This window comes from Indicator indicator, chromosome 16, assembly GCF_027791375.1.
Source record: "Indicator indicator isolate 239-I01 chromosome 16, UM_Iind_1.1, whole genome shotgun sequence".
In the NCBI taxonomy this organism is placed as follows: Eukaryota; Metazoa; Chordata; class Aves; order Piciformes; family Indicatoridae; genus Indicator; species Indicator indicator.
This window is the reverse complement of record NC_072025.1, coordinates 21,582,911-21,603,040: the sequence shown is the minus strand read 5'-3', so window position 1 is coordinate 21,603,040 and position 20,130 is coordinate 21,582,911.

The window sequence follows — 20,130 nt, the reverse complement described above, 5'->3', positions numbered from 1 at the left end:
AGGCTCAAAGCACCAAGACTCTCTTTATCTACACTTCTGCCCTTCAGAAACCACGTTCCCATGTTTTCCCTTAACGTACCAGGCATATATTAAAGAAACATTCTTGTATTTTGGTAAATGGAAGCTAATTTCCCACTTGCTTCCGGGAGCTGGGACTTTAGGAGTTATTCTAAGAATTGGCAGCAATGGAATATTTAGATATCAAGTTTACAATGAAGGAAGCTGGAAGAAATCTGTATGTGGGAAGGCTCACTGAACATTCATACAAATTACTCCAGTGAATCTCACTGTCTGTCACTGTCTTCTTCTTCCTGGCCATCCAGACCAGCAAAGTTTTGATCTCAGTGTTTTTGTCAAATTCACTCTTGTCCCAGTCCTCATGTTCCCACTCAGGAACAGCCTTTTGCATGTGAGTTTGTTCTCTGGGAAGTTGTATTATATCCTCCTGACAAAGCCGAAAAGCTAAAGGTCATTTGTTTGGGAAATGGAAATGATACAGTGTCCGATCGTGCAGACACATCACATGAATATCAGCAACTGAAAGTTCACTAGGTACAGCTGAGCCAGTATCTGCTTGCTTAAAGCATTTGACCAAGTTCTGTGGGTAACAACAACATCTGAGTCCAGTACAGCACGGCTGAGGCAGAGAAACAACTCCCCTCCATCAGACAATTGGGCTTGCCTCTTGCAGTGGCCAGATGCTGGAGGTGTCTACTCTGAGCCAGGCACTGAAGTGCTCCTACTTGTGGTGATTTAAACCAAGCTTGTTCCTGTCATCCACACATACTGACCAAGTCCCAGCAAAGTGGGCAGGTGACAGCTGCCACAGAGCAAGGGTTTCAGGCTCTGCTCTGGGATTTCCTTACAGCCAGTTTGCAACAGGTGCAACTGATTTTAGTTGGTTTCACACAAACAAGCCTGGTTTGCACCTGGAGGCAGTGCCAGCTCTTACTTTTGACATTTCTGGTGTATCAGAGTATCTCAAAACAAAACCAAAGCACCTGAATCCTGTTGCCATTGGGTGATTAGGCTTTACCTGGCACTTTGGACACACACAGAAGTCACATATTCGTTTCGCTAGCAGAACTGGAGCCTGCTTAACATCAATACTTTCCATCAGCTCCATGGACACCAGGGCAATGCACGCCTCACATTAGCTGTATCCTTGTAAAGATGGTTTGCTTGACTCAGCTGAGTCCAGGTCCTTTTCTGTTGCCTGACAGAAGGCCGCTGGGAGAAGGCCACTGACTTTCTCAAAGTGTGCAGCCATATGTTTGGTCAGTTCTGGGGGTTGTACATGAAAGCCTCTTGAGATAAATTCACACTTGTTCAGAGTTATTGTCCCCAGAGCCCTGCTCTACCACTTGTCTTAAAAAGCAGGATTTCTTGATCAGTGATGGGCTGAGGTTGACTTTAATTAACCAGTGAGGTTTCTCTTCTCTGGGTCTTGTGAAGACATAACCAAAAAAGGCCACTCCTTCCATTCCCCTGCTCCCCAAAGATGACAGGACAAGCTTGATATCCTAATTTTTGGGCTTGTCTTAGTCACTGTGAAAGGCTTGAGCAGTGCCAAAGCAACCAGCTAACTGCAATCTTCTTGCCAAACCCAACATCTTCATTCCAAGGAGTAGCTCTCGCAGTAAATTCCCACATGTGTGTATCCCTCACTGCCCTCCACCCCCACTCTTTTTTTTTTTTTTTTAAAGACTTCTCTGCTGGAAAACAAAACAAAATAGAACCTAAAAAAAAAGGAAAAAAAAAAAACAAAGCAACAACACACAAAAAACCCTTTCCAAGCCCTTCAAGCAATAACTACTGTACAAGGCCAGTTGGGACATAGTCAAATTAGAGAGTTATTATTACCTAGGGGACATTAGAAATTGAGTTTGTTACTGGCAGTTCCTGTTTCTGTAAAGACTTGCTAATAGCTGAAATTTTAAAGGGTGTTGTTCAACTGGCAAAGTGTTATTTTTCTAAGCAGCCACGATGTTCTCACCTGCTGCTGTGGCTCCTGAGAGTTGCAAACATTTGGAAGTGGAGGTTGTCAAAGGGCAGTGGATGTCCTACTGAGGGTCACCCTGTTCCCTTAAAAGAGGAACAGCTGTCCCTGTCTGGGCAGGCCAGGTGGAAGCCCTCTCCTGATGCAGCCAGAGGCATGTTTGGAAGGTATTTATTCAGCTTGGCATGCTCACAAAATCTTAAGGAAGGAAAAGGGTCTTTGAGACCGGAGTTAGTGTGGTGGTGGAAGGAGATCTGGGTTTGTGGTCCCTAAAGGGAAATGTTTTTGTTGCTTTCAAGTTCCTCAGTCACAATGACTCAATAAATCAGATTTTTCACTCGGGGCCAAATCCTCCCCTTATGAACATCAATGATGCCAGCTTTGGGGAGCCTCTGTAAATCTCTGCTAATTTCCATTTTGGGCTGTTGTGGTTTCACACAGTGATGTGACAGAAGCAGACTTCATTTTGGCAGAAATCTGTCCCTACTGTAATTTATGTAACCTATGCAGTCGTCGTGCAGTTTACACATGCTTTGTGTAAGGGTAACATTTTCATTGTCTAAAATTATTTTAAAAGCAGACAAAAACCCAAACTAACCAAACAAACAGAAAAACAAAACAACAAACCCACCAAATCTAGGAAGGAAATGGAAAATGCTTGAATTTTGAACTCCATAAATATAGAGAGCTTTGACTCCTGACTATCTAATTAGGACTTTTGGAGGAATCTCAATAGGGATGTGGAGAAGAACATATGCTTCTGTCCTCTGTATGTCTAGTCAATGTACAGGAAACTAAACACTGCCTAAAACTTCTTGTGCAATATCTACAGCACAGAAGATGAAGAAAACCTGTCCCATCCATATTTTACTTTGACACATATGTGCACACATGCATATTTACAGGTGTGCATATATATATTTTTATATATAATTATTATTTACAGTATGAATGGTTACATCTGTCCAGCTGCCTATAAATTTATTATTGGCAATTATGTATGGAAGTGAATACTAAAATGCCCTATAAATTGTGACCATCTGATATGTATATAATAAGGACTCCTGTAAAGACTACATACACCTCAGAGTTCAACATAATGTACCACTCTTCCCAGCACCACCAAAGAGGAGCATTTAAAGAGAGCACAGAGGAAAGCTGAGCTGCACCCCGTGTATTAAGTTCCTTTGGCCCAAAAGTTTTTCCTTTCTCTTTATTTATTAAAAAACAAACAAACAAACAAACCCCAAATTTTGGTTATTATAGAAGAGACGGATAGTGACCTGGGAGGACACCCTACCTGTTTCTTAGAGCTCAACACAACATCTCTAGGGTGGGACTTTGGCTGAGTTATTTATCCTCACTCAGTCCTCATCTCTAAAATGGGCACAGAGAGAGCAGTTGAGCTCCTGAAGAGTGGCTGTCCCAGGCAGTGGGGCAACACTCCCCATTTGGCATCCCTAGAAGGGACAGGATGGGCTGGTGAAGCAAGAAGGGTGGCTGTGGGCTGGACATACTCCCAAGCCCCACCACGGCCATCTCCAAGAGGAGCATCCACCACAACAACAAACACCAGCAGCTGCAGCGGCCGTGATGGAGGATGTCGCCAAAACCAGCAAGAATCCAACTTGCTCAGCCAACTCCTGTTTTCTCAGCAGAAAGGGAGGGGATGGGTTAAGGCCAGGCTTATGTTAGGGGCTGCCAGTCTGCAGGCTCGGGGAACGGGATGCGACGGAACAGGGGTCCCAGCTGCGGGAGCTGCGGCAGCCTCGCATCTCTCAGCAACCACAGCGCCCAGCTCCCCGTCCCTCCCTCCCCACAGCCCCCGGCTCCGAGTCCTCTCCCCTTTGCCACTTTTGCTTTATTTAGGAATATGTCGCTGGAATCCCAATGAGTTATCTATTCTGTGGCCGCCTCACTTTCCCACAGAGGGCCAGTGCCCGCCTGACGCAGGGTCCGGCCGAAACAGCGCGAGAAGAAAAGCAAAGAGCAAAAGAATGCTTTTCAGCTCTTTTTATTCCTCCCCCCCAAGCCTTATTTTATTTGGTGTGTGTGCGTGTGTGTCGGGCGCACTCTTCACTGGCCGTCCCCCCCGCGCCCCTCGCTCCCCTCCTCCTCGCTTTCATCCCCTTGGCCCTGCTTTAGCCCCCTTTATGTTACACGATAGCTCAAATGGAAGCCCAGGAGGGTCCTATAGGGAATGCATAGGATCCCTGGGAGAAAGAAAGCCCCCAACAAGCTATACACCAGATGTATAACGTTATATGGTCAAACTGGCAAACACAAAAGCCGAAAAACAAAAGATGTGAATTAGGGAGAAGCATTCAAAGGCGTGTTTTGAAAACAGCCCAGCCAAGAGGCTGGATTCCCCCTCCTGAGACTAAATGTTTGAAAGAAAAGGTGCTGAAGAAAGAAAGGGAAGAGGGGGAGTAAGAGGGAGTGGGGGAAGAAACCCGTTTTTTCTAATTAGCCGAAGTCTAACAGGCCCTGAATTTTGCAACTACTTTTGGGTGTTTTTCTCCCCCCCCCCTCCCCTCCCCCTTCTTTCTTTCTCTCTTTAAATCAATGATGGGGCAGGAGGATGTGACAGATTTTGACAGCTGTGGCTTGTCAAAATGAGAGGGGCTGCTTAGAGGGGTGTCATGCCAAAATCTGTGCTTCATCTCCCCCTAGTCCAGGCTGCAATTAGTCCTTGGGCTTTCCCCCCTTGTGTTTCCAGGCGGCTGTGCCTTCCTTTATATCAGTCTCCCTGTTCTAACTTTGCCCCCAACAACCCACAAATCTTGAAACTGGGAATGTAGTGGTTGAGGGCAGATGAGAAAGGAAGCATCTGTCTGCTTTTCTTTGTAATTTCTTTTTCTGTTGTTATTGTTGTTGTTGTTTTCCTTCTCCTTTTAATTAGCCTTCGTCAGCTCAACATCCATCATGCCTGACCTAGCTGAACAGTTCTGACCACTTGTCCCACTCTGAACAGGGATGGCAATGGGCAGTTGTTGCAGAGACTGCAGGATTACAGGGACAGGTCGAATGCTCCCTGCTACCACCACTTGATGTCTTGGCAGCAGGCTGTAGTTCATGTGTTTGTGCTTGATGCTTCTCTCCCAGCCTAACCCTGTGAAGGAATCTCGGGAGAAATGGGGAATCACCTGGGACTGGGTTACTCTTTTGCTGGCGGCTTCAAAATTCAAGCAGCAGGATTTGCATCTCCCAGGCCTAGAGAATGTCTGGGAAAATTCTTCCCCTTGTTGCATTGAGTGAGCATCACTAGGGTCCAGATTTTACCTTCCTGTTTATGCATGAAAGTGATGGGGCTACTAACAGAGGAAGGATATCTGGTCAGGGTGGGATGGTAGCAGTTTCACCCTACTTAAATTTGTTTAATCTTGCACAGTGGCTAGCAGAGAAACCTTCCCTCTCTCCATGCGTGCAAACACACAGATACACAAATCTGCTAGCCTGGTCTTTTTCCTTTTACCTCCACCCCAGATTCACAAAACTGCAAGAAATGCTAAAACTTGCATGGGGAGAGAGAAAGGAGGGGGAAGGAGAGTGAAGGGAGAGAGTTAACAGGGTTTTCTGAGACTGGGGAGAAAATTAACAGGGTTTTCTGAGGCTGGGGAGCACACTGCAACTGTAGCAGAGGCACCTTCCATTACTGGGTGCATCTGTGGACAGAGGGCTTGTAACAAAAGCATGGTCAGACAAGTCAACCCTGGGCTCCTTACAGCTGTCATATCAAACACCAGGCTGCTCTGAGCATGTGAAATCATCAGCCTCACCGCTGTTCTAGCTCTCCCTATTTCTCTGCAAGTGTCAGCCCTCTCCCCTCCTCTGCCAGTGGCAGACGTAGAAGCGTAACAAACTATTAAGATATCCAATATATAACAATGGGCTGGCAGAATTACCATGCTGAAAATATATGTTCACAGTTGAACAATTCATATTTTAGCTCCTTCACCTGGTGGTACATTTTTTTTATATACTTGTGGCAACGGATAAAATAGATTCATTAGCTTTGATTAACCTTCTTTAACTAGAGTTAAAAACCTGCTGCAGACTGCTCTGCTACCAATGCAGCCTTTAGGATGCTTTATCATGTTTAAGACCCAATTACTGTTGTACCAAATAAGAATAAACCGTCACAATAAAATGTGGTGCACACAGCCCTGTTAAAGCTCACAGCAAATAATCATTAATTTATAACAGCAACTTCCCCATTTCTATAGTTTTATTGATGGCTACAGTTAATTCAAGTTGAAAACAACGTAACTTGACACTGATCAGACCAACTAGTTTTCTGCTTTTATTGACTTTTGCCTTTTCTTTCCTTTTTGTTTATTTATCTTTTTTTTTTTTTACCTTTTTTTGCTTTGTGTTTGGAGTCTCAAATGGCTACTTCTTAATAAACCCTCATAAAAACCAGGCAGAGAACAGCAAGGCATAGATGAAAAGGCTTTGGGGGAGATTTTCAAAGGCACAAAAGGTGCCTAACTCCCATTGACTTTCAATTACTGATTCATTTTTATGACAAATTTTGCAGAATTAGGAGGGAGAGTTGAGTTTTATGCAGTTATTTGTTTGTGCCAGCCATGAAGCTAGCAGTTTTACAGAAAAAAATGGTGCTTTAAATCAGTAATTGCTCAGAAACTTTTTTGTTCGCTCATCTGCAACCTATTTGCTTTTCTGCTTTTCAGAGAGCTCTTTGATCTTAATAAAAGTCCAGAAGGAATACAGAACATAAATACACTTGTTACTGTAGCTTTTTCATTTTCGCCTAGGACCTGATCCTGCACTCACTTTAAACAGATGATTAACTTCATAAATGTTCGGTTAGGCTTACTCATCAGTGTAAAACTGCCTATCTGCTTAATTTCTTTTGCAGGATCAAATTCTCTGCTAATTGAAAGAGCTTCCATGTGTTTGTTTTACATTCCCTTGCATTTTGGCATAACTGGACTGGAAAGCAACTGCAGAACGCAATGTGTTAATTTTGGACAGGGTTTGACTGAAGTGGGAATAATAAACAGTGAGATGCTGCAGCTTTCAGGCAAAGCAGAGTAACAACAATTAAAAAAAAAATGTAAAAAAATAGAAGAGTAAGATGCTAAAGAAACAAATCTCCAATCAGTAAACTAACAAGTGTAGCTTATTATCTGACTTAGCTGAAGCCAGACCACCACAGGATCATGAGCGAGGGGTAGAAGATGTCAGTGTTTGCAGCCCAGCCTCTCTGATCTGTCTTTTCAACTTTATTTTGTCTTCTGAGTTTCACAACTGTTTTTCTGTAATAAGTTAAAGATGGGACTCTGGTTAAACTATAGATTTGTTTCAGAAAATGAAGTGCAAATTCTCAGCAATGCAAAACAACAAGGAAATAAACTAAATCCCCACGGTTACTCATTTGGAAAATTTGGGTCAGAGGTATGATCTAAATCCAGCTACCCCATTGCAGGACGTTGTGACCAATGAAATCTGCTGCTGACTAGGGTCTTGGTCATTGTTTCTGGGCTGATTTTAGGACATTGTGCTCAGCGGATTTTATTTGAGGTCAGAGTTGATGCCTTGTCTTCTGTGATGATTTTTTTTTCAATATCTTTTTCTCTTTTCTCATAGCTCCTGTAGTTCACAACAGTCACTGAGCTCCTTCAAACTCTTTATGCTGGTTCTTTCCGCAGTATCAGACTCTCCATCTGGGTGACTTAAAATAATGTAGTAGAAGGAATTGAAACTGCATTAGATCTGTTCCTGGTGTGAACTGGAGTATCTCCAGGATCAACTGACAATTTCAATAAACTTTTTGGGGTCATACATATTACCCGGGCAAGTAATTCCAATGTTTGCAGTGGAACTATTCCCTCATGAGTTAAATACCTTGGTGAGTTTGCAAAATATAACTCACATCTTTGGAGAAGAGCTGACAGAAGCAGGACAGGGTATAAGCTGAATACATTTCCCTGTAAGAACCAGGTTCTGGTCCCACTGGGTGGAAGGCAGCTTTGCTACACTTTTTCCTGGAGCAAGACTAGAACTGCTATTAGCTATACATTATGCTTGGGACTGTAAATGCTCACAAAGAATGACAGATACTAGGCTGCAGCTAAAATGTCTTCAAAAGAACCCAGATTTAATATTTCATCAGAAGAACAGAGAGGGAGATTTGCTAAACATCAAACAAATATTAATACAAATGCCTCCTGAAAGCAAGTTAGTTATGAAAATCAGTGAATACAAATGTTCCAAGTGACATTACTGGTGCATGCTTGTGGGCTTTTTGTTTACACTGCCACATCATGAAAAATAAAATACACCCAAACTGTGCATATTGATAAGAGTATGCTTTCATCTCTGAGTCTGGTGACATGTGAAAACCATTTCAGCTTCATTCTTGTACCTGATATTTGCACCACGAAACCCTAAAGAAAAAAATGCTACTTCTGCACCAGCTGGGTACATTTTGCTTTTGCTTAGTATATGGATGGAGAAAACAGCTTTAGGGAAGTGACTATGTCTGATCCTGCTTTAGACTATAGCTTGCTTCTGCACATTGTGGGAAAAGGATATAGAAAAAAGATGGTTCAGAACTAAAAGTTAATTCTTTAGGCTGCCTTTTTCTTCCTTGTAACCCTCCCTCATAAAGTCATCTGAGCTCACAGGGATCAGTGGAAGCTGAGATAACCACAATCAAGTAGATGGGATTAAAATCCTTGGCTGTGTAAAGATAGTCTTTCGAGGGCTGGCCCAAGATTGTGTGGATGATTACCATTTGTGTCTCTTTGGCAGTGGATGCTGAAGTTTGTTTGCAGAAGCATCTAGTGACATCCTTGTGTCTCAGGTTATGACTATCTGAGATGGCGGCAGTCATCCAGAAGATTGGGTTTGGCTCAGCCTATGACTTGTTTGCAGGATTCAGGCACGAAGCAAGCACTTAGATATCTTTCTATGTCTGCAGACTTTAAGCATGATTTTTGAAGGCAAAGGAGTGAATGGCCTTTTGTCTTTACTATTATTAGTGGGTTTGTTTTTCCTTAAAAGAAGTTGAAAGGAAGGAAAGAAGGAGAGAAGGAAAGAAAATCTGAATATCATTAACTCATTGGAAAGGTAACTACCAACTTCAGAGAATTAGGGACCACAGTTTTAGATACCTTTTTTTTTACACAACTTGGTGACAAACTTTGGGGGTGAGGATTTTGTGCTCCCAAGGACAACAAGCTTTGATTTCCTGTTATTCTAACTTGCTTGAATGCCTTTCATATGGCAGTCTCATCCCAGACTATAGTAACTAAAGTGGTTTTTATGTGATAAGAACGCAAAATAAGCACAAAATATTAACATGGTTCCACCTCACATTGCATCAGCTAAGACAAGAAGCGACAGCTTGTTAGGCACAACCTGTTCAAATCCCAGAAGAGCTGTAAATAACCAGAAAAAAGATGCTTATATATAATGGTAAAGAAAATAATGGAATCCCACAGTTGTGCTATCAACCAGCAGTTTGAGCTGGTAGTATCAGCTTTGAGCTTATAGTATCAGAAGCCTGGCTGCCCAGTTTCATGACAATGTGTATGAATCAAACTGATGTTTGAGTCTACTAGTCATGGTCCCATCTAGCACTCTTCATATAAATGTCATTATGACCATGATGGTCACAGAAGGAGTAAAACTTGTAGGTACAGTCTTGGTCTAAATGTGGTATCATTGAAAGGAGTCAAATTATATTTTTCTGCATGTGACACTTGGGAGTTCAAAACCGAAATGTAGATTTATCATGTGTGGTATCAGTGGACAACTGTTCCGTGTGTCCCATGCTGGAGGGAGCTTGAGCTTTTGTCTCATTCCTTAAGCCAGATTTGAAACAAATTGGAAAAGACAAAATGGAAAAAAAATGTAAAAATGTAAGACAAGAAGAGAAGAAAAGAAAAAAAAAAAAGAAAAATAAATTGAATCCTTTGGAGCTGTGTAAGAATAATAGGAAATTTATACTCAATTAAGCAACTTGAGCAGAGCTGTTAATTAACCTTATCAAAAAGGACATTCCATTTTTACAGACCTGAGGCTATCAGCAACCAGTGGACTTTTTAAGTGGATGAGAAAGGTGCAATACATTGATTTTAATGTAGAAAAGCATAGCCAAAGAAAAACTTAGCACAGATCCAATACAGCTTTTAAGAAGGTTCAGTATTAAAACCAAACAACTGAAAAAGGGATACAGGAGCAAATCTGATGAGGGGAAATAATTTTTCTATAGCTGATACAGAATATTATGGATCTGAAAAGAAAAACATCATTGAGGGCAGCATGTTGCAGTGACCTATACAAAATCTGTGATTGCCTTTAGAAGGTCAGAATTCTGTTGGATTGTCAGATGGGCTAAATCATGTCTAAATATTATACTTTACATATCCAAAAAAAAAATATCTGTAGAGTTTACTGCATCTTACCCACTAACATGAAAAAAATTATCAAAGGAACTGGAAAATTTGCTATAAATTAATGTAAATTAATACTAAACTAGAAACTATTGAGACCTAACAACAAGACACCATAAGTCATGTAAACTCATCTAAACACCCAAATATTAGAAGGGGGTGATAATGACATGCTCTAATATGAACCATGGAGGACCAGTGAAACTAACACCCATAAAATACTGAGAGAAAACTGGAAGCTGGGTGAGCTCCCCAGGATATGCACCTGCAGAAACGAGAGCACAGCCTTTTTTTTTATATATGCAACACAACAGGTTCAGTCTCTCCTGCAGTAGCTGTTTTATCAGCTGGGATTTGTCCTTATACTTCAGTGTATGTACACACACACACATACATACATATTTACACATACATTTAAAACACACATACACATTTAAAGGTGTAATGGGAATTAGGAAAATTTATTAAATGACAAAAGTTCTTTTCATAAGGTTTCTGTGATGTTCAAGGAACATATTAACTGTAGGAATAAGAGGATTATGCTTAAGTTGAAGTGCTTAAATGTCTTGCCCAAATGTCTAGCAATGGTTCTCCTGAAAATTTTATATCCTTAAATTTCACAGTTCAGGCAGGTTTTCTTGCATAGTGCTGGACTACACTCATTTTATTCAGGATAGTATTTCTCAAACAGAGCAGCAATGGAGCCAATCTTCCTTTCAGACAATTACATTTGTGATTAAAAAAGGAGTTCTTACCCTGTGTCAGAATGACATTGACATTTCTGAAGTGTCTCATGGACAGGCTCACCAAGACAAGAGCAGTGGTCAGAGCTACCAGGTAGACTTGGGGTGTGAAATAGCTTGTTCTAGATGCCCTCCTACCAAACACCTCAGGAAAAGTACTGATTGTTGAATTATGTGGGATAAATTGAGTTTGCTTAAGTGGTTCCTCTGGCAACTGCCATGAGAAATTTTCTAGGGTTAGTTACATTTTTCTGCAATGCCAATGAAAATTTGCATGGAAATTTCTCTGTTGAAGTTCATCAGTTTCAGTATAGTAGAAATAAGAAATCAAACTGCTAGTCTGCCCATAGTGACAGATAGATTCTCATGGTACACTGGACAGAAAAAGAGGTTCTTTACTATGAGGGTCCTGGAACACTGGAACAAGTTGCCCAGGGAGGTGATGGAGGCCCCATCCCTGGAGACATTGGAGGTCAGTCTTGATGGGGCTCTTAGCAGTTTGATCTAGCTGGGGATGTCTCTGCTGATTGCAACCCAGTGTATTCTGTGATTCTGTGACTCTGCAGTTCCATGATTTTGCTAATGAATTATCTATTGTAGTGTGCAATGAAACTGTACCACTTTAAAATTTCTTATGAGGAAATCCATCCTACCAACTTTCTGGAGAAAGATCTGCCTGTCCTTCACTCTCCATTGTATTCATGTTCAGTCAGATACTCTTTCTTTGCTTATCTCACCTCAGATAATTGGTTTGAACAGACACAGTTCCAAAAACCAAGAAAAGAAGAGCAAAAATCAAGTTGCTCAAAGACATTCCAAGTTTGCAGAGGAGCTGTATTATAACGACAGGGGACATGACAGCATTTGATTTCAGCAGCACCCAACTGTCATCAGCCCTGCTGTGTCACCCAAACAGAGTCACCACAGCTCTACAGCATATGCAGATAGAATAAATGACACTGCCTGGGGAAAAGTGAATTTGCTTTACACTAAAGTACAGCAGGGACTTCCAGAGTTTTATATTGTGTGGTTAAGTCACACTTTAACCTCTAGATCTTCTACTTTCTAAGAGCCATTAGCAGCTGAAAATGAAAAATGCAGAACAAACTTGTAAGGAAAATATTGCAATTCCTCTAAAAGCTTGTAAATACTAGCTTTGCAGACTGCAGGTGGGTACATGTACTTTATAATTCCAGAAAGAGACAGGTAGGGGAGCTCTTATAAATATGTTATTAAGCAGTAAAACACACTAAATGTGAAAAAAAAAAATCTGTGAAAAGAACAAAAAATTTATTTCAGAACCCTTCCTGTTCTGTGAAAGTTGGGTTGAAACTTGCCAATGGACATCAAGTGGGGGGAATGATTTTTCAGTGGGCAATAGCTGAAATTCTAATTAAGGTCCAGGGACATTAATGCTAAAAGCAAGTTCAGGGCATATTTCATAAATGATCTTTGGCTGAGAAAAATGGGAAAGAGGGAATTAAAAATGTTGAAGTAATATTGTATATCCAGATTTGAAATACTTAAATACCTGTCTGTTTGCCCATGCTTGTGGGGAAAAGACATGCATATGTATGTACAGGGAAAGAGAGGGAGAAAAAAAACTTGAAGAAGTTTATATGTCTTTTCCCACTTATCCTTCTTTCACCTCTTCCTTCCCTGAATGCTTTTGATCAGTGATCCGTTTTTTTTCCGACTAGCATTTTCCCATTGTTTCGACCCAAAATGGAATTTGCCCTGTATTGTCATTTTTTTTCCACTCAGTGAAAGCACCTGTGTTCACCTCCACAGACATTCTGTTTAACTGCACATTTCTTTCAAGATGATGAAATGATTATTGTTGGCCATAGCACTGGGACTCTTTGGCTTTGCTTGCTCTCCCTGGACAACCAAGACAGTTTTCTCCAAGAAGGGCCACATCAGTTTCAGGACATGCAAAAGATTATGGTGCCTTCTTGTTTTTTTTTTTTTTTTTTCTCTGAGCAAGCATGGACAAAAGTATCATGTGCATATATATTTTTTTTCCAATAAAAGCTAATCCAGAGATAAAATCATAAAAAGGAAAGTAAAGCATCTTCCATCATCTTGCTGCATCAGCCATTTCACCCCTCTGCATCTCACTTTTTTCTACCCCTGTTGTATATTTTAGCCTGAAAATGCTCAATGGCAGGGGATATTTTTTTGCACATGGATGCAAAGTGAGGGGCATCAGTCTAGATTAGAACTGGTTAGTCCTTGCCATAGTGCAAATAAATCCTATTAAAGGATGGAGGCCTTAAATAGCCTGTACTGAATGTTCTGTGAGTAATTTAGATAACTTTTAAAACAAATCCATTCTGCATTCCTTTATGAACAAAACAGGACTACTGTGCTAACCTCATCCCATCATTTCTAAGCCCCAGAAGCCCTACAAAAAAATGTATCAGCAATTAGTTTTGAATTAAACAAAAAGTGACAGAACAAATACAGAAGTATTCACCTTTGTAACATGGCCACATTGCAGAGATGTAAGAGCACAGCTGTTCTCGCCTAAAAAGGAGAATTCCAGCAAAAGAAAGGCTGGGAAAGAAGTCAGTGATGGTCCCTGGAACTGATCATGCTTGGATTAATTTAGAAACCACTAAACATTTTGCCAAAAAAAAAAGAAGCCTTTCCTCCCCCTTCTTCACCCTTTTTTTTTTTATTAGGCAATAATATGTGTGATTTAAATCCAGCACTGGAAGCAGAAGTTCAGGCTTCCAGTCTTAGGGCAGTCTGGTTGTGCAAGCAGAAATGGAGCTAGTGTAATATTTAGTGAAAAATGAACCTGATCCAGAAAAATCAATTCTCCATGGGTAGGTTTGGATTCCAAATTTACCTGCTTGCACCATATCTAAAGATAATAGGAATTCAGGAGGTCTGAGAGGAGAGAACAGAGCTTGGTAGAAAGGAAAGAATTTGGAATGAAAGGAAGGAATTCAGGTGGCTCATATTAATTTGCATTAATTTCCATTGAATAGTATAACCACCTGTATTGAAGGAATGGATATGAAATATTTTCAGGGATTGTCCCATGGAATATAGTGAAGGATATAAGTGAATAGTGAAGGATAAGCAGCTGGATATGGTACAGAGCTCAAAGAAAGGTAAAAGTGTAAGGCTGAGGAGCAAAACCACCTCTGGTGAGCTCCACTGGCTCTGTTGGCAGTGCAGTTTGTTACAGTTTCAGATGTGTGTTGATCCTCTGCTGAGGGCACTCACCAGTCCCTTGGCTATTGGTGGGTAATGTCCAGTTTAGACTGGGCTGAGGAGACAGCCTTGCCTTTGGTATTTAAATCTCAGCTCTGAGGTTGGCCGACTGTGAAAACAAACCAAGCAGTGACATTTGAGTTGGACTCCAATAATAATTTGGCAATGTCAACCTTTTCAGAGGTCTCCCAGCTGATATAATTTGCTGTTACTGTAAGAAGTGCTTTGGTTTCACTTGCTGAAGAATTCCCAGCTTTTCCACCCTTTCAGTTTACTAAACCATGTTCTGACACCTGCACCTTGTGTGTCTGTGTTTGAGGTAACAGCTCCTGTCAAGACCCAGACATCTGCTGTGATGAGTCACCAGGTTTGGAAAGCTGCTACATGTCATGAGGCTTGGGTGGCCTTTTTGAACACAGTCTTGCTCTAGGACTATTCTTCCAAAAACTGTGCCATGAGGTACTGGGCATCTCCTGCAAGGAGCTGAGAGGTTTTCTGCTCACTGTAAATTTGGTGGATTGAAGTCCCACGGAAGTTTCTTGGTCCTTGGTGAATGCAGGACCAGTAAAGTGCTTTGAGCTTTTTTGTGTGCCATTAGTGATAGAGCCTCAACGCCACATTCCACTGGTCAAATCAGTGTTTTCTGAATGCTATCTGGCCTGAAAATAAATGCTGTCCATGTTACTGGTCTGTCCTTGTGATTTCTCACATCTGGAGAGATTTACCTTTTGGACTGCATTATTAGTGGGTTCCCAACAGATGGTGCTAATGAGACTATTAAGTAGCAAATATGCAAATGATGCTGAGAAAAGGGCTGCTGGGACCTCTCCTTTCCTTCTTTCTAGCTTGAGGTAGAAGGGAACTTTATTAAGCAGTTAGTACAAGCAGCTTCCACAGGCTGAGAAGTGTGTTAGGTTTTTAAGCCACAACTGAGGAAAGCAGAAAATTCTGTCTCTTGTTCACAATCCCATCAGGCTGGCAGCGGAGGGGTCTGAGAGCTGGGAATTAATTAACACAGGTAGACCAATTTTGAATCCTGACTACTGGTATTTAACAAAGCCCTGTCCAAAAGCCCTTTCAAAGACTGCAAGAAAGTCACTTTTGTTTGCGTGGCTGATTGAATGCTACTCAGTTACCTCCTTTTCCACAGGGCGGTTTGATGTAGCACACCCAATACAATGTTTAAGTAAGGTTAGTGTTATGTTCTACACTCTGACAAATAAAAGGATGTTTAAAGTTAAGGCTGACATTCTATCCTTAACTTTTTGTACCTTTGTGTTACATCACACCTCAAACATAACATTGATTTAGGGCCCCTGCCCTGGCTCTATCGAGACACGGGGAGATTAATTACATTAAATACATTATTCCAACCGTTGCACTAACTACCCATTCCTTAGGCAATTTAATAACTTCAACCTTTAGGTAATCTTTTTTTTCCCCCCTTCTTTAAATAGGAATATCCTCAAACATTAAAACTGAGATATTTCCATATGCTCAAGGTCACATTTTGCATTTTCTTTTCTAAACTGGGCATTATAGGTTAGCTTTCCCAGAGCAGGCACGTGCACATAAACATCACACATTACCACTGTGCAAATGTAACTTTAGAATACAACTCCTCAATGGATTTGGTCATATTATGTTTCTGGGATAAGGTGTCAGGTACCTCTAGCTGTAAACATACAGCTAGCCATTCATTTCTGCTTCCATGGGAATGTATGCCATTATTCTTTCAGAGCTGGATAGCATTATTGAATAACACTGCAGTTGAGTTACTATTATCATTATTGATTTAAGCACACTCAGAAAACTCTGATATAACACTTACATTCAGTATACAATGGAGAGATAAATCATGTCCTACTTTTCACTGGAGAAACACTGAGAAAGGGAAAAGGGGAAAAAAAAGGCTTTTTTTGCTCGACACCACAAACAACTCAGAATATTTCATATTGCATTCATTCTTCTGGCTGAATTTTCAAACTTAAAGAAAAAAATTAGTGGAGGACAGAAATAAAGCTACTCCTTTTCTGTAAAATTCCTGATAGTCTAAGAAGAGCTCTGGCAGTAACATCACGTATCCACGTACCTTGTCTCTGACAGTGAGAGTTGGAAACACTACAAAAATGGGGCAAGTACACCCGTGAAAATAGGTTAGCATGTCACTAGTTTCTTTCAGATATTTCTTAAGGCTGTTCCTTTTCCTGATCTGGATCCTCAGCCTACTCCCTGCAGCTGTTTTAGTATTAGTTGCTAATGGCTGTAGGCTTAAGCAAGGAGCAGAACACTGCTGGGCCTCAGAGTAGGTAGGAATTGTGGAGTGAGATGAAGCAAAAAGAGATCCTTTCCATCTATCAGCATCTCACAGGTGTCTGGTCAGATTTGTGGTGGTGGCATCTTCCTGAGGGCAAACTCAAGATTCTCCAAGATGATGTTCAACTTTCATGAGACAAAGCAGAGTTCAGTTTTTTATTTGGTTATTGTTGGAAGAGTTGTGGCTGCCTTTGTGGGGTAACACAGAATCAGAGTCATATATGATGCTAAGAAGTCCTGAGGACTTTAATGTAGAAAATTTAGTTTGAGCGGTTGGGCATTGGGTTAAGGAACTATGACAGGAGCTTCACTGAGCCTCTTCTAAGACCCTGAAGACCTTAAGTACTCCATAAACTGGAGTTTCTTCTCTAGTGCTGATCTACTCTGTGGCTGTGGACAAGTCGTATGCTGGCACTGTCTGTGAAAAGGTGAAACTGGGCTTACTGGTCTCCAAGGGCAAAGACTGAGGTCTTGAAGATTATAGGGCCTGCCCTGAAGTTTGTTGAGTTGCTGACAGTGGGGACTATGTCCTTCTGGTGAGGAAATGGAAGCTGTTGTTGCAGCAAATGTTTAGCAGTTAACTCCTTATACTTGCAGAATAAATTGGTGTATTTCTTTGACAATAATTTTTAGATACATTCCCCTGAGCCTCCAACTTGTTGTTCCTGAAACCACTAGGATAGTTTCAATGACATGGGAGCCAAACAGTTCTCTGTTGTGGTTTCTTGGTTGCAGATCATGGCCATCTTTGGTGCAGATGACGCTGAATCAGGCAACAACAGAAGTTTTAATTACATTACATAGGCTCTTCTTTCAGCCTTTCTTTGGGGGTCTCTGTTTTTACAAAGAGGGATTTTTGTCACCTGAATCAACTCCCAGTTGAGACATTTCATCTCAAATCTTTTCCAGCCCTTATTTTAGATCCTGATCCTGTACTAGGGGAATCCAGTTAAGCTTACAGTATAGCATGATTCTTATGAATGGTTCTCAATGTATCAAATAAGAAGGACAATTCATATATTACTTTGCATGTAACAAATCTCACTGGGACTTGACACTGTGCAGGATGAAAGGTACCAAATGTGTTTGGATTGCTTAGCACAGAACAGCATTTGCACTGCAAACGTATTGTGCTGCTATATTCTGCAGTGCTGAAAGAAGGATAAAAATAAGTGACAGAATAAAAGGGCACGTGATTTCCACTGCTGGCAAGGTGGAGTCTACCATCCTGGCTGAGACACCAGTGATTAAATTCCAGACTTCCAGAGCTACTGCAGTTGTAGTTTCAACTGGAGTCAGACCTACATAGCTGGGCTGTAACCGTCACGGTCTTAATGTATTGGACATGCCTTGTGACCCCTAATGCACAGACATGCACAGAGGGCTGGGATTGTCCCCAGATGCCTGTTAGGACTTTCCAGTCTGGAATCACAAATGTTGAAAGATAGCTATTAAGTGCAAAGATGTAAAATGGATTTCAAATTAACACATACTTTGGCTATTGGTTTAAACATCATGACTCTTGTTTCCCTGAAAGCAAAAGTCTGAGAAAATGTCATATGCAAAATAGGAACAAGAATTTCACATTTCCAACTTTTTTTTTTTTCCTGGGAGACAACAGAACTATTCTTCTTTCCAGTAGGAAGCAAATGTTCTAATACACTTTCTTATGTGTTTTGACATTTGCATTGACTATGGGTTGGGTCAGGGTGAGATTATATAAAAATGAATATTACTTGCAGAGGAAAGTTACCTTTTTCCAAATCACTGCAGCTTCCAGTCATTCTGGGGAGAAAGATTTGACCCAAAGCAGCCCACACCAAATCCATCTGTGTTGGATATGTCCTGTAGATAAAGTCCCAAGCTCACTGGTACTATTAACTGGACCATTTTTCACTATAATAAAGAAGCAGGCATCACAGCTTTGTTCAGCATTTGTCTGGCTTTGTGCCACATCGACTCTTTTCTACCTTGGAGGCAAGAGAACAGAAAGCTACAGGAGGAACAAGGTAATCATCTCTCTGTTAAAAAAATAAAATGCAGAGGTGCAAATGCAAGCCAGGTTTCTGAAATCCAGCACAGGGCTTGGCTGTGACTCCCAGACCTAAACCCCTCTTGACAAGAATCTAAACCTGGGACCAACCCTCCCTCCAGCTGTGCTCATACTGCTGTGCTGGTCCAGTGCCCTGTAAATGGGGAATGGTCAGTGGGGAAGAAACTGCTTCTCTTTCCCCTGCAGTTCAACAGGCATGCTTAAAGTGCAACAGTCTGGAAGAAGAAAGCAAAATATATTTCCTGATGCAAGGCAGGAAAAAAAAGAGAAAAAAAGAAAAAAGAGGGGGGAAAGCTGGGAAAAGCCAACTCTGTCAGAGCTGAGTTGTAAATGGGAGAGGAGCTGCAGTGGCTGCTGGCAGGGGGAGGGGACGTGTGGGGAGGGGAAGGGATCAGGACTACAAGTCCTAGTCCCTCCGGGGATTTCCTCGGCGGATTGCACAGTCATTTGTAAAAATCGACTGTGACTGTTACCCTCACACTTCCTTCTTGTTGCTTTATTCCACATGCGGCCCGACATGTTTTTCCACCGATACGCAGATTTTGAGCTGTTTTGTTTGGACTTGCCAGTGGAGGGGCTTCAGTTGACACAAAGGGCTTATCAATAACATCGAACCCTTTTTGACAGCTGTTTTTGCTTCCCGACTCTCCTGGTCAGGAGGAAAAGGGGTGACTGCAGGGAAAGGAAACTTGAACAGCAGCCAGTACCTTCCACGGGTAGCACACTTCAGACAAATCTAGAATTACCTCCCTCCCAGCTTAAATTCCCCAGCAGCTCGGAGGCCCCTTCCACTCAGCACCAGCAGAATAAGCCTTCAGTTGATTGCTTTGGTAAATCCATCATTTTTGCATCCTAATAATTAGCCCAGCAGCTGTTGCAAAGCTGGAAGCATGAATGTTTCCTTTTCACTGAAAGGATGACTTCTCTAAACAAGTGATGTCCATTTTACCTCTCCCCTGATATGCCTAAATACACACGCAGCCACTGTGACTTTAGGCATGAAAAATCAGTAATGGGTGTATGATTCTCAAATCTAGTAGAACTGATAAAAATCAAGGTTGCTGTCAGCTCTGTAAATTGAGAGCTCCAAGTGAATTTGGTGGCTGGTCTGGGAAAGGGTTTTTTTTGTGCTGGTGAGTTGCTCCCTCTCGTGGAAAGCCGCATGCGGGAGCTGGCGGGCTCGGCGTGAAGCGCTGTCGCTTCTTGGATGACTCTGCTTGAGGCACAGTGTGAAACCTAGAGACATGCACACACACACTCACGAGCCTGACCCTGAAAGCATGGAAAATATCCTTGCTCTCTGGGTTTTACGCCAGGAAACTTGGCTTGCTGAGAAGAAATCTTTAGGAGTGAAAAGAGTCTGCC